Raw genomic sequence first — 16,236 nt, 5'->3', positions numbered from 1 at the left:
GGATTACATTTGACAGGCTAGAAAAAGAATCAAAAGAGATTCAGAAATATAAAATTAAGAGCCAAAAGCACTTTGTAGTGCAAATAGGCTATATGTCCCATTTTTATGTGGAATAGCCTAATTTTATTTTTGTGATGTTTTTTTCACATTGTATCTTTAACCTCAAAGACCCACTTTAGTAAAATTGTTTTTGAACATATTTTAATTCTCCAGTGTTTCTCTCTGTTTAAGGATATTATTTTGACAGCAGCACAATCTCAGTGGGTAGGATCAGTGCTGTCACATGTGTAGATGAGAGTTGTGTGAGAGGAAAAGGAAAGCTGTATTATTCAGTACATCACTGAACCTTCCTGCTACACTCTTATACTGTGGCAGAGCATAAATGGACCTTTCCGTTGCTTGTGTGCCTACAGATGGTCTAGTTTAAGTGCAGTGTAGTTGTAACGAGTGCGCTCGCATCACTGGACTTCACATTAGTGAAAAGAGAAGTAAACCAAAGAAGACTGAAGAAGGTAAGCCGACATACTTTTTTATGCTTTACCGTGAGATATGGAAAAATAAGGCAGAGAAATGCAGCTTATGCAAGACGCTGCTTCGTTTTACGCTTCATCTGTAATAAGATACATGTGAAAAACTACATGGGGAAAAATAATTTTTCCGTTTGGTCTACTCCACATAATTTTGTTCGTATGGTTGTGTTTAAAATATAATAAGCTGCTTATCTTGACAGTAATTTCTTTTAATCTTTTTAATATTGGAGCTTTAACTGATGTCGAAACCAAACATGCTGTACGCCCATAAGATGCCCGCGAATTCTGCACTCACATGCTGTATAAACTGGCAACTCGCCTGATTTTGGGAGACAGTCTAAATTCGACTGCGTAGAATGTTACTGGATTATTGTTGATGAAAGCGTGACTATGGCAGATGAATTAGGGTGATGAGGAGTATACCTAAGGCTACACAGAGTAGAGGGTTTAATGTGATTATTGTTTTATTTTGACTTACAAGGTTGAACGCATGACACAAACGCTGAGTTTCAGATGCTTTCGCCGTTTGTTGATTCATGCAGGCTACTAGCATTTCTCTGACAACCTGCAAAATGTTTTGTGTGGTATAAAGTCAACTGCCATTTTAATTAAAGCTTTTGAAGCCCATCCATCCATCCATCCATCTATCATAAAAGTAATCCACACGGCTCAAGGGGGTTAATAAAGGCCTTTTGAAGCAAAGTGATGGGGTTTTGTAAGAAAAATATACATATTTAAAACTTTATAAACTATGATAACTGGCTTCCGGCAATGGTCATACTCAAGTTTCGGCAGAAGAGTAACCTCTGACCCGACGTAGGAGTAGCGTAAGATTAGGTGAGAGTAGACGCCTCTCGCGGTTCAAACAAATATGGCTGGGCAACAAACTCAAGCTCCTCTTCTCTTTTTGAAATCCTCTGACATTCTTTTTAAAAATTCTCATTTTAGACTTAAAATTCATGACCGGTGTTTTGTTTTGCTCTATCCTCTGCGCTTCCGTGTTTGTCAATACATCAGAGTGTCCGGTCAGAGGTCACTCTTCCGCCTGAACTAGACTGCTAGACTAGTCATTGCTTCGCTTCATAATGCCTTTATTAACCCCCTGGAGCCAAATGGGTTACTTTTATGATGGATGGATGGATGCACTTTTTTAGGCTTCAAAATCTCAAGCCCCATCACTACCATTACAAAGCTTGGAAGAGCCAGGATATTTTTTTTAATATAACTCTAGTTTGAAAGAAGATAGTCATACAACTAAGATGGCTTGAAGGTGAATAAAACATGGGATAATTTTGATTTTTGTGTGAACTATCCCTTTAACTGTAACCGTATCCCACCTCAATAGCAGCAAGTGTTTTGCAATAAAACATGAACAATACAACTATTCTACCTAAACAATTTGCACACATTACATGTAACTACATAGTTAAAGATACCTGTGATCACATCAGCGTACCACAACCATCCAACAACCCAATCAATTCCCAGTGGACAAAAAAGTCCTGCCCTACATTTTTTCTTGTTGGAGAAGCAGTTTCATTCATATATACATCACAATAGATATGCATCACAATAGAGAAGAATGGACTATTGCAACTTCCGCTTCATGCTAAGTTTAAGGAATAGTTTGCCATTATTTACTGACACTAATGTCCTTCGTAACACGTTTGACATTTTTATGTGGAATACAAAAGGTTATTTTTTCTGAAAAATACCCTGGTCGCTATTTTCAGTATATAATGAAACTGAATGAGGTTTGTCTGTGACTGTCATGCTCTAAAATGACCACCATGAGCACCATATTTTATATGAAAATTCTCCTAGACTATCAGATGACTTGGTGTGAGGAACAGGCTAAAATATAAGTCATTTACTGATAATCTTTACCTCCAGTGAGATTTAGAACTGCTGTGGCTGGATGATCTTGAGAACCTGACCAGTCAGATTGGAGAATGAATGATTCAGGATGTTTTTGTGAACTGGATCAACATTGAAAAGAGCACTGACCCTGACTGAGAGCAGCCTATGTCCATATTTTCAGTTAGTAACAACAAAAACTTGGTCTGTACACTGTATTATATGACTTCGGAAGAAGGTTTTTTTTAAGCTTGAAAAGCTCCAGGGTTTGGAAATATGACATGAGGGTAAGTAAATAGTGATAGACTTTTTAAATTTTTGAGTAAAACATTTATTTCAGCTCAGATCAGGTAGCAGCATAATATCTTTTTACAATTTTTACAGTGTAAGTGCTATTGAGATTATTGTAGCCGTTAGTCACAAACACACTCATTCTGTTGAACTAAAGTTTGCTCCTTTTTAAAGATTTCTAAATCTATGGGCTTTCATGGAGAGATTGAGTTCCTGGTGAATGTTTGGTCCTTTTCGAGCCATTCTGTTTGATGCTGTAATATTCCTCCCATCTCAGTTGCTACACAAAGAGCAGAGCTGCCTCTTGCTTGCACTGTCAGCATTATTTCATAGGGAAAAAGGCTTGCATGCTCTTATATGTGTCTTTTTCCGTTCCCAAAACCATCTTAGCTGAAAGAATGAAGGAAAATTAGAGGGTCTGTGGGTTGCTTTCCATTTGCCTGAATATCAGCATGTAGCCTACATGGTGCAGAATGTCAGTAGTTCTGAGTTTGTTGTTGTTGCACAGTGTTCCTTTTCTAATTAGTGGTTAGATGTACTAAAATCTATTTAAGTATGGATTTAATTCAATCAAATAAATAAACCAGCAGCAGTGTAGCAAAGACAGAAACTTTCTCTTTGAATAAAATAATAATTTTTGCAAGATGTGGAATACTGGCAAATAAACACCCTTGACAGACGTTGCTTTGGATCTACAGTACGTTAGGAATCTAAATGCAAATAGTGTTAAGACAAAAATACACGCAGCAAGCTGTTGTGTTGAGCAGAGGATATTTTATTGGAGGCTGTGAATTGAGGACAATGTCCTGCTCTCTTACTCTAATGCTCTAGCTTTAGCCGTGAGGTTTGCTGGTTTTTCAAAAGTCACATGAAAAAGATGATGGAAATAATCTGCAGAAGGTGCATCTTGATTAGACAAGGCGGATTTAGACCGGTTTTGCCACATAATTTGAGACATTTCCCCCCCCCCAAAACTTCAAAGATAAAATTTTATTTTTATTATTATACATAGAATATATTATATTTTGTAAAACATATGTAATTATTTACTTATTATATTTAATTTTAATTATTATAATTATTTATAGGAGGAGGAGGAGGATTGCATTGAAAATCCACTTGGCATGTGTGGTTGGTTGGAATATGTCTGCCAAGCAATTGAAATATAAATGTCTTGAGACATTTGAAGGAATAAGACTGCCAAGAAATTGCCCATGTTGCAATCATCTGAAGCATTATCTACTAAGCATGATTTCACTACACTCTTCTCCTTTCTCCCTCTAGTATGTCTCATGGTTCAGAAATAATCATGTATTTAATTAGAGAACTTTTGGGGGCTCCCTAAGTAGCTCTTTTTATTCCAAGCATTCATGAGTTCCACAGTGACAGAATTCAATTTCACTCAGGGTCAGTGTAGATTAGATCCCTCTGCTCTCTCATGGCACAGAAATGTTTGCTTAACATTTACTAATTCATCTCTGGCATATTCAGCACCCCTCATATTTTATAGACAGCAGAATGTCTATAGACCCTGTGTTGTAAAGATTACTGAATCTGGATAAGCTGTAACTTGATGTGATATTGTGATTCAACACAATAGACTGTCAGGCACCTATCTGAGATGTACAGACTATTTGTACATAAGATTAAAAATGGAGGCTGCATCTTCAGTTACTATTTCTGTGAAAGTGGATATCACATGGTGTAGCACATCTGCTTCTCCGCCTGTTGCGTGCTCAACTGTGATTCTGATCCGGCCCCAACAGCAGCACAGCATCTTAAACAGTGTGGCTCATCAGCAGATTGTCTGATGTTCTACCTCATGTGAACTTGTGTTCTCCAGTGAGTCAGACAAGAAGAATATTTTAAACACGATTTCTTGATCTGTTTGCTGCCTCTTTTATCTCTTTGGTTATGAAACAGTGGTTGTTTCAAGCATAAAGAAGAGCATTCAAGGTTTAGTCTTATACAGAACATCCAGAGTAGCAGCATAAGTCTATTTCAGTTTGCCAAGAATGGCCACTTAGGCAGGCAGAAACCATTACAGGTCACCGATTTTTTTATTGCTGTTTTGTTTTTGTTGTTTTTTGCTCCAAATCTAATCATTTTTTTATTTATTAAAGGATTAGTTCACTTCAGAATTAAAATTTCATGATAATTTGCTCACCCTCATGTCATCCAAGATGTTTATCTCTTTCTTTCTTCAGTCAAAAATAAATTAAGGTTTCTGAGGAAAACATTCCAGGATTTTTCTCCATATAGTGGACTTCACCAAGGTACAAAGGGTTCAAATTGCAGTTTGTGTGCTGTCTGAGACAATAGAGGTGGGCATACCTGTATGATAAGGAGTATGTGGTGTAATCTGTTGTGTTCTGAATGTGCTTTATGGCATTTTTATACCTATTTTTTATGGTCCCAGAGGGAAAAGATAACACTGGGCATCTGGTTGTGTTGTATCCGCTGGTTTGAAGCCTGGTGAACCTCAAAGTAAAGGATCATTGTGTCCGTGCTGTGTTTTTCACCAGCAGTGGGGTTTCTGAAATGGATTACGCATTTAAAAAGACATGTTGGCTGTGGACTTTATTGAATGTTGGAAAACAATTTTATGTAGTCTTTTCTTCCTTCATCCTCATACTGTGCAGTATTCAAGGTGGGGTTAATGCAATATGTACTGTGGATCAAGGTACAGACAGTGTCCTTTTGTCTCTGATATGTGAAAACTTAATTATCATGCTGAACAGGGAACAGGGAGTACATTTTGCCCTTTCTTCTTGACGGAGGGTTTGTTGCTAAAAATTATATTATAACTGACAAAGATATCAGACACCTTTTAGGGGAAGGCCAAACTTGTTGGCACACAAGTCTCTGTTGGTCCTTTTTGAGTGAGCTGTGATCCCAGAAAGCCTCATTTAAAAATCACCTTTCAAGGTTAAAACATGAACTCTGACAGAAGGGGTCCTTATATTCTCAGTTGTGTTCATGAAATATGCATGTAGAATAGGCTTAAGGTGTCCTTGTATCTGTTCATAATGTGAAACCTGGTCAACAGAGAGTCATTTTTTGCCATCACCTAAATCAATAGCTGGTCTCCAGTTGTAACCATTACCAAGTCAGCACTTTCCTGCTACAGTACTAAGACCCTGGCTATAAAATATTTACCTGCATGTCCCATTTTAAGGTTTATTGTAAAATCTAAGTAGAGCATTTTAGAGATGCAGTATATCCATGTTTTACCTGTATTTTGAATTTTGAACTTTTGGGATGCACAATATATCGGCCGATATATATTCATTTTTAATGTTAACGTTATTGGCCCAATAAGAAAATTTGAAAAAAAGAAAAGAAAAATACAGTGCAACATATGACAGGCTGTCATATATAAAATTATAATGAGAACATTTTAATTGTGTGCTTAGGACATAGCTTTTAATGGTGAAAACTTTTGGCTTTGTAATCAGGCTCTCAAAAATTATATAAAAATTTGGATTTAGATTTATCGGCCAATATATCGGTTATCGGCTTTCAAATATTAAAGGGTTAGTTCACCCAAAAATGAAAATTCTGTCATTAATTACTCACCCTCAATATTAATATTATAAAGCGACGAGAATATTGTTGGTGCGCCAAAAAAACAAAAACATTATTTTCATTTTTGGGTGAACTAACCCTTTAAGAATTATTGGTTATCATATTGGCTAAAATTTTCATATTGGTACATCCCTATTGAACTCCATTGCGTTGTGTTTTAGCATTAACGGAATAATTTTTTACAGTGTAGAGATACAGAAGCCCATATACATTCTAAATGTATGCTGTAGGACCTTTTTAATACTTTTCTTTCTAATTTCTTTCTTGATCTTACATATATATATATATATATATATATGTATACATTTTCAGTTGTATTTGTCAGTGTATTGAGTCCATTCTGTGCATGAGAAGCAGGCATATTTCCATGAGAAGAGACCTTGCCCGTGTCCCTTTTGACCGCTCAGCATGTCATCAGATAAAGGGCCTGTCTGCCAACCAGTGCACTCAGCACTCTGCCATGTTTTGCATGCTCATCTAAGAGACAAGACCTCATTCCTCAGATTTGCAGGCTCTGTTGGGACAGCTGGATGAATAATGCTGCTTTAGGTGAGGTATGAGTTTGCAGTAGCTTGCTCTTCTTCAGAGTTGAGCTTTAAGAAGGAACAGATCTGTCACACTGGATCCTGCCTGAGATGCGTCAAGCTGCCTCAGGGCTTCAGTTAATTGGCTGCTGGATCTCTCCAGAGGGACCTGAAGTGGTAGGCTGGAACCTGGAAGGAGCGCTTTTGAGTGTGAGAACAGTGCACACATATGTAGCCTTAACTGACTCTTATTTATTATTCAAGGTGTTCTAAGGTTAATTCAAAATTATGTCTCTTGCGATTATGTAGTGAATAAATCAAAGCCATGAACACATTAACTTTGAAAAATGGACGTACTGTATGTTGTGTAAGTGTCCGGCAGACTGATGGTTAATGTGGTTATCATTATTTTCAGGCCATACATCTGTTTCTCTGTATCGCAATGATTTATGATGCTTTCTGAGAACACTTGCTTGCCCCTTTGATAAATGTTGTATTTGTGTTCATGGCACCTTGCCAGTTTCTGTTAGATGCTTAACATCTGGAATAAGGTCCGTAAATCCGTTTCTGATAAGAAACCTGCTAAAGTTGTTGTTAGTTGAAATATTTTAGCTGTTTATGTTATTAAAGGTGATTTAAACACCGCCACAGTTACTTCTTAATTGTTTATTCTGATTTTAAGCATAATTATCAAGTCTTTTTTTTTATTTATTTTTTTATTCTCAATGTGTTACCATATTTGAGGGAAAAGCAGCTCCCTTATATGATAATTTGTCATGAATTAGTAATATGAGCAGAAATATATGACAATCATAAAACATCATAAACAATCATAAAGCATGATCGCATTTAAGTTTTAAAAACTCATTAAAAATTCAGTGGTTATATTGCACAGATTTGAATACTCAGAAAACTATATAAACTAATTGAATCTATGTATTTTAGCTTAATTATTTTCTGACCCTGAATAGTTATGTGGCATGACAGGTCACATATTTCATAAAAATGTAAAAATTATATTTTCTAAAGGATGCATAACACCTTCATCTCAAGAACTATAGCATTTTGATTTGTATGGTTATAACACAAAAAACACAAAAAATCAAATGTGGAATATGCCTCAGCTATAAACACTATTAGCAAATGTGAGCCTCTAGAGTGAACAGGAAGTGGCTCCACAGGAAGATTAATTTGGTGTTTGTTGATGGAGAATTGATTTTGTTGAAGTGTTTGTAATATATGTTTTAAAGCACATTGGGTCATTCAAGCTCAGAATGAAATACTGCAGCCTTAGCTTCTTTGAGAAGAACTGTGAACAGTGTGTAATATATATTTGCATCTGTATGACTATTGCTTCCAATGTTATAAATGGTTAATCTTATTGGGGTCGCATAAAGAGTAATTAGAAAGGGTTGTAAGGGTTAAGGGGGTGGAGTCCAGACGTGGGGTGTGGATACAATTATAGTCACCTATTTTTCTCAGATAAATGTAATACATTTCCTTTTTTATATCTTACTCTAAAAACTACCCCTATAAATTGTGATGAGAAGAAGCCCTTAAAATCAGCTTAAGTCATTTCCTGTTTTGATTTGCATACCGTCACAATCTATCAGAGCATGTTTATTATGTTCTTGATTATGAAGCTTCTTCATCTGTATTCATGGATTCTAGCAGTGATGTGCTGCCAATCTCAAATAACAGCATGGCTCATTGCGGATCCCCACCGTAATGTCATTAGTGTAAGCTATGCCATTTGCACTTCATTTCTTTAGCTCCTTTGCAGAGAAAAAATAAGTTACCATTCATGTTATCACTGTCTGTGGCATTAAAGTGAGCCAACGGGACTGGCATCGAGAATTGGTAGTATTTAATTTGCAATATTTTGTTTGCAGATCATGTGATCTTCAGCTGTTTAGCTCTGACTGCTCTGTATTCACCTTAGCTGTTGTGATTTTAAATGAGCCAGAAGTCTTTGATAAAGAGTTAAGGAGGTTTGAAGCGAAGCCACTGGACACAAGGTGTCATCCCTTCCTCCTTCACCCTGGGAGATGCTCACATCTCTTTGCCAAACAAACAAACAGGCTGGTTTATGTAGCATTGGCATTCTATAAGAAATTAAGTCGCCCATCTAATTGCCAGCAAACCACTTTGTTGTTTGGGATGTGCTGTTGGATAAAAATGCCAAAGGTTTCATTAATTTTATGGGTTTGTTGGCTGCATAAAGCCTGTTGACATATGCTCAATGCAAAGAATTGTGGGAAAAGCTTATTTTGTTTATTTGCTGAAGTGACCATTGAAGCCACTTATTCAGCACTGATGTCATCTTCACTCTTTTGCAAAATGAGACAATCTGTTATTCGGTTGTGATTGCTTATAGAATATTGCTTATCTGTCATCTGTTATATTTAAAGCCACCACACAAAATAGAACTGCAACCTATTTTACTTGTGTTATTTGATGTTTTTCCGAGTGGAACAGGTGTTCAAATGGGAAGAAAAGAACTCGATGTTCTTTTGAAATATTGTGCACCAATGAACCATTCACAATAAGACCCAAAACATATGCTAATAACAATTTTAAGCATATGCACCATATTCATAACAACATTTGTGCGCATTTAAAGATTAAAGGGTTAGTTCAGCCAAAAATGAAAATTCTGTCATTAATTACTCACCCTCATGCCGTTCCACACCCGTAAGACCTTCGTTCATCTTCAGAACACAAATTAAGATATTTTTGTTGAAATCCGATGGCTCAGTGAGGCCTGCATAGCCAGCAATGACATTTCCTCTGTCAAGATTCATTAAAGCGACGAGAATATTTTTGGTGCGCCAAAAAAACAAAATAACGACTTATATAGTGATGGCCGATTTCAAAACACTGCTTCATGAAGCTTTGGAGCATTATGAATCTTTTGTGTCGAATCACGTGACTTTGGTGCTGATTCGACACAAAAGATTCATAACGCTCCGTAGCTTCATGAAGCAGTGTTTTGAAATCGGCCATCACTATATAAGTCGTTATTTTGTTTTTTTGGCACACCAAAAATATTCTCGTCGCTTTATAATATTAATATTGAACCACTGTACTCACATGAACTGATTTAAATATGTTTTTAGTACATTAATGGATCTTGAGAGAGGAAATGTCATTGCTGGCTATGGAGGCCTCACTGAGCCATCGGATTTCAACAAAAATATCTTAATTTGCGTTCCGAAAATTAACGAAGGTCTTACGGGTGTGGAACAGCATGAGGGTGAGTAATAAATGACATTATTTTCATTTTTGGGTGAACTAACCCTTTGAGATTTAAAGATTAATTTAATTTAATAGCATTTCATTCTCTCTATATAATTGATATAATTTGAGTGAAGGACTGTAGTAGGGACAAATATGTTTTCTCTAAAGTCATAAGATGAACAGGTGTTTTTGGTGTGTGCTTTCATCTTCATGAAGTTATCAGAATGCAACAGAAGAATGACACTTCCAAGTCTTTAGACTTCTGAGAGAAATGTCAATTTATTTTGGAAAGCTTCCCAGGCAGAAAAGTCACAGTATTGAGGAGAAAGCTGGGTAAACCGGCTGGCATTGAAGATTGACGGCCTGACTGAAAATACTAGGATGGACAGACATCTGGGACTGATAGATAGCTCCTACTTAATGCCCTGTCCTTTTGCTGATCTGAAGAGCCTGCTTTTACTGATAAATCAATTAAGATGACACTTACATGAGAGCCAAAACTTACTGGCAAGATTTAGTGATTGACAGTCCAGCGTGATGTGTCCTCCTTGCATATTCGCTTTCTCTGGCTCCCTACGCTTGTCTGTATCCTGTCTTAGACTCTCCTGCACCCCACAGACTTATTTCCTGTCTTTCTTTGTTCAGGTTATGTGGGGTTTCAGATCCTTCGAAGTAGAGCAGAGAGAATACTGAAGTTGGGAATTAGCATATGCTTCTAGCCTGTTATATAAGTACAAGCAATATCTGTTTTTCACTTTTAAGAGTTGTTGGTAATGCTGTAATGCTTCTGACGGGATTCTGCCTAATTAATGATATTAAAATGCCTTATTTTTGATCCGTTCAAATGCAGTCAGATGCAGTGCTGCAATTTGTTGGACACAGCCAAACAGACTGAGCTATTAGATATTTAATTGTGCATTCACAATTTTTACATTCGCATCAGTGTTATTTTAGCATTATTTATATGCAATTACAATTTTATTAATATTTGGGATTAGATTTTATTTTTATATTTTCAGTTTTAATTTTAATCTTATTTTTAGTATTTTTTAAAATCTTTTTTAGTTTTTTATATATATTTTTTATGTATTTTTAGTACTTTTAGAACTTCAACTTATTTATTTCAACATTCCTTTTTTTTTTTAATCTAATTTTTGTAATTTCATCTTTATTTCACGTCAGAGGATTATATGTTTGTTTGGAGCATTTGACTGTAGACTGCACAGTGTAATGGAAAGCGACTTAAATTTTGTTCAGTTCTTCACAGAGAGCTATCATACAGTATGGCTTGTTTTCTTGCAGTTATTCATCATTGCAGTATTACTGCTGTTTATCACAAACTTTATCACATTTTATTGACTGATTGCATGTTCTTCTGATATAGAACTTCGATGAAAACCTTCCATTTGTATCTCAGAGAATCCGTGCACAAACAGCATCGTGCTGGGCAGTCACGGCAGCGCGAGTCTGTACAGCGTACACTGAATGAATGTGCATCAATATGCTGAGTTATATAGGGCATCCCTGGAAGCACCAGGTGTATTGCTGCATCACGCAGATAAGAAAGTCATTTAGCTCTGCTGTGATGCGTAAATGCGCAACACTCTCTGCTGGACGCGTTCTGAGATACTTTCTGAATGGCCCTTACTGGACGCGAAAGATGATATTTTTAATGTTTACTTGATATCGTCCTGCTGTATGTAGCATGATAATGTCAAGGACAGTAATACGACCTTTTTTGTGGGTGATGTATTCATTACGTGTAAAAAAGTGAAGTTCTTTTTTTAGTTTTTCAGCAAATCAGTGATGACAAAACAACTCCAACGGCATGATTTATAAATTTAGGAAATGGCAAGATTATTTATTTAATAAATAACTAATTCATATTAATTCACACAGATTGATATCTATCTATCTATCTATCTGTCTGTCTTAATAGAAAATATGCTCAGCAACCTGCAGGAACCTCCCTCTCTCTCTTCTCCCATCTTTCTTTCTGTCGTTTGTCCTCTTCTCCTTTTTTCTCTCTCACATTAGTGTAGTCTTGTTAGTGATGGTGTAGGCTAGAGAGACTCATGACAGATTTTTGAAAAGAAAATGACAGAATCCATTTTCAAATGGATTTAAGCACAAGCAAGTGGAGATATTAGGCACGTGATTCTGACACCTATGACTAAAGCCTTGATTTTTATTATGTGTTGTAGTACAACTGGAGTTTATTTTTAAAATATTTTAGGCTGTGCTTTATATTCATCCTCAAAAGTGCTTATTGGAAGTCAGCCAGTCAGATCACAGCTTGCCAGTGTGAGAAACTGCTTTCCAGTTTTGTAAAATACGTCAGATGGTCAAGGAATGGGGTAAACGTGATTTCACCAAGTACATGTTCCTGGATCAGCATCTTTGTTAATCCTGGAACAACATTTTGATCAACCAATCACATTTGAGGGACAACTTTACTGTTTATGTCGAGTTTAGGCTCGCAACCAGGGTTAGGTGCTTCTACATCAGTGTTATTCACCTCATTTTACTCTGATTTTAGGGAAAGTTTTGGGCAGGGTTTTAGGTTTAGGGGTAGGGATAGGGTCAAACAGAAATGTTGTTCATGTTTTATGGGAACATTTCATAGACATAATGATTTTTATACTGTACAAACTGTATATTCTATCCCCTATCCCTACCCATCACAGAAAACATTGCTACATTTTCAAAAAAAAATAATTCTGTATGATTTGAGCTGTTATACAGACCCAAAAATGTCACTACAAGGACATGGATTTTGGATATTGTTTGGATCTTTGTGTGGACATTTTATCCCCATAACTTAAAATTAAAAAGGACCACACACACAAACACACACAAACACACACCACTTTTCCTTGCAGCTTCATGATCTGCCAGTAGGTGCCAGTGTTGCTCTTAACAGGCTGACATCTCTTGAGGATGTATTTACAAACATAAATCTATTGATATATGAGGCATATATCTGTGAGAAAGAGAGAGATTGAGCTCTCAGCCTCAGAAGAGAGAGATGAACTCTGGCTGTAGGTCTGGTCTATCTGGCACAGGAGTATCATAGTACCAAGCATCCATTATTACTATAATAGATCTTCTCTACATGGCACTGAGATCGATGGGCACGGAATATGCCAAACACTCGCTTAGTCAGGTCATTGATCTAGCTAGAGATCTAGTGTCTGCTGAGAAACTACATTTGATTGTCTTCTGTTAATGCACTGCAATGATTCTGTTTTAGCCTCTTCTTAGCATTCTTACATCTGTCTGTCTGTCTAATATACTGTATGTAAGCAATAATCTAAAACTAATAGATGAAATTATTCATATATATGTAATTAATTTATTTTTATTATAAAACCAGAATATAATGTTTCATATGAAGTGTGAAACATTATATTTTTTCTAGGTAGGCCTATGGTATGCTTGAACAACTGTTTCTTTCTGTCAGTGTTTCTGCAGTAGTGTACTGAGCTCCAGTGAAAGAGCACAGTGTGCAGGAGGCCATGGCTGCTTCCTTTGCTGGGACATGGGGTCATGTGGACACTTTCTAAAAATCCTCTAGTCAAACAGTTACATCTACGGCCTCTTTAAACTTCACAAGCCTGTGACTGCCTGTGAAATTCTGTTTGATTTCTTCCCCTTTCTGAAACAAGATCCAGACACATATAAATTACAGTTTTATGAGTAAAGGATTGGAGGAAGTAATCTTGTTTTAGCGTAGCTGGTATGCAGTGTGTAAGTCTGATATAAAATGAAATTCAGGCAAAGATAGGCTGTAGTTTATTTCCAGCACAGTTACCCTCTAAATACCTGCCCCTTGAAATAATCTCTTCTCCAGTTGAAATATAGTCTTAGCCATGGTTAAACCTCTTTTATATGCTGTGGCCATAAGCAAGGTGTTTATCATGAGACAGAGTAAATGTTATGGTGTAATTAACCCTCCCGTCTGAGGGGAAGTAAGCCGAACTTTTTCACGCCGCAGGATCAACAGCTCATAAACAACTACACCACTGTCTGCACTTTTTTTATTTTAGCTGAAAGCAGATCTTTGATAGAGCCTTACTTTTCAAAGTCTCTGTTTTTACAGGAGTTTTCAGACTGCAGCCTATGAATTTTCACCTAGACTCTGCTTTCTGTCTTCACCGATGTTATAAGTTCAAAGCTCATATTAGTCCCTTGGTCTCACTGTTGAAAATCCCATTTGCTCAGGTGCTGTAAAGGACATGAGAGTTTATTGGCTTGTGAATGGGACTTGCCACGTTCATTTGTTTGAGATGTGACTGATATGGCCTCAGTTTGCCCCTCAAACAATAAGCATTCACTGTGGAGCATCTGGGTCTGTCTCAAGTCTTGAAATGATGAACAGAGGTGGCCCGAAGCAGAAAAAATAAGAGCTGCGTAAACAGTATTCTCATCTGATCAATGTCTACCTGGCAGTTTATTCCCTAAGAGCAAATGTCTTTGAGCTGAGAGCAGCCATCTGAGTCAATGAGGAAAGCCTGTCTACTCTGTGGGCGGACTGACTATATATCATGGCGCACGTCAGGGCTTTCATGTAGCTGGACTTTCTTTAGATACGTAAATCCATTTCATTTGGCTGGCCAGTCAATCACCAGAAAGTTAGATTTGACTTGAGGATTTTGCCCTGTTTTAGTCATTGCGTTACTGTTAGAAGCTTTGCTTCCCATAGAAATCTGAGACTTGCGATAAGAAACATTTTGTTGCTGATTTGAAATATGTTCAGCGAGCTTTTGAGATTTCAGGATTCCCCCATTCAAATAGATAGGACTTGGATGCCCGAATTAGCTGCCCAGAGGTGTTGCAAAGTGAACAGACGTTCCTTGAAAAGGGACTTTGGAGAAATGCTGCAAGCTGAGTGATACAAATGGTGAAATGGTTCCTGTGTATAACAGATATAGTCTGCAGCATGCACAGCGATAGAGTTAACACACAAAGTCTTTATTCCAAATAACAAACACGCAGAAGATAGGAAAACACAGGCAAAAACGCTAACCTGTAAATTCTAACAAGTTCAGTTTACTTACCCAGGTGAAAAAAAAGTACACTTCTATAATGTACTTAAAGTACTCTATTTTCACGCACTAATTTTGTACTTAATATACTAAAAATTCTTCTTTAGTACTTCTTAAGATAATCTTAAGAACATCTAAGTGTACTCAACTGTGCTATTTTGAGACACCATTAAAAGGTTAGTTCACCCAAAAATGAAAATTCTGTCATTAATTGCTCACCCTCATGCCGTTCCACACCCGTAAGACCTTCGTTAATCTTCGGAACGCAAATTGAGATATTTTTGTTGAAATCTGATGGCTCCGTGAGGCCTGCATAGGGAGCAATGACATTTCCTCTCTCAAGATCCATAAAGGTACTAAAAACATATTTAAATCAGTTCATGTGAGTACAGTGGTTCAATATTAATATTATAAAGCGACGAGAATATTTTTTGGTTTTATGCTCCGAATCTTCCTGAAGCAGTGTTTTGAAATCGGCCATCACTATATAAGTCGTTATTTTGGTTTTTTTGGCGCACCAAAAATATTCTCGTCGCTTTATAATATTAATATTGAACCACTGTACTCACATGAACTGATTTAAATGTTTTTAGTACCTTTATGGATTTATTGGTGCTGTGTTCGAAATCGCCCCCTATACCCTCATTCACTATTCCCTACATTACTCCACTAATATAGTTCACTTGAAGGAGTGAATGAAAACGAGAGAGTGAATTCGGACACTGAGTGCGCCGGAAGGTCTGCTGCTTTTGTATAGTCTGTGCTTGCTGTTTAATAATCATTTGAAACTTAACAAACTGACAGCTCAAATGGATGGATGAATGATTCATTCGGCACATGACTCTCACATTGCATTATGGGTGTTCTCTAGCCTAAATAAATATGTGCTGTTTGCATGTGTTGTGTGAGACTTTTCATTTACTGGATGTCTTTTGTGTGCAGTTTTGACTTACATATCCTTTGAATCAATGGAAAAACGCCAAGTAGCCATTTTATCAAACATGCTGTCGTAAACCTGGATTTCGTCGATGAATCAGCAGTTTTACACTCTTGTCATTGAGGTTTTAGCTGCAGGCTAGATGTGTCAGACCGTCTGGGTTTGAGAGCAGCACGTCAGGGCCGATAAGGACTATCTCTGAGGAGATCTCAGCTTTTGCG

The 16,236-nt window shown here is 36.9% G+C and overlaps 1 protein-coding gene across 4 annotated transcripts in view; it reads left to right on the top strand.

Annotated features, from left to right (window-relative positions):
• Window positions 1-293: 293 nt before the first annotated feature.
• The window catches only part of rap1gapa (RAP1 GTPase activating protein a), a 97,962-nt gene continuing 82,019 nt past the window's right edge, over window positions 294-16,236 (top strand). For all 4 annotated transcript variants that reach the window (XM_051879487.1, XM_051879483.1, XM_051879489.1 and 1 more), the window contains exon 1: window positions 294-512. The gene's annotated coding sequence lies outside the window, so the exon portion shown is untranslated. The remainder of the gene's footprint in view (window positions 513-16,236) is intronic.

The sequence above is a fragment of the Ctenopharyngodon idella genome, chromosome 22, assembly GCF_019924925.1.
Source record: "Ctenopharyngodon idella isolate HZGC_01 chromosome 22, HZGC01, whole genome shotgun sequence".
In the NCBI taxonomy this organism is placed as follows: Eukaryota; Metazoa; Chordata; class Actinopteri; order Cypriniformes; family Xenocyprididae; genus Ctenopharyngodon; species Ctenopharyngodon idella.
Note: the sequence above shows the minus strand (reverse complement) of the source record. Positions and strands in the feature narration are given on the sequence as shown.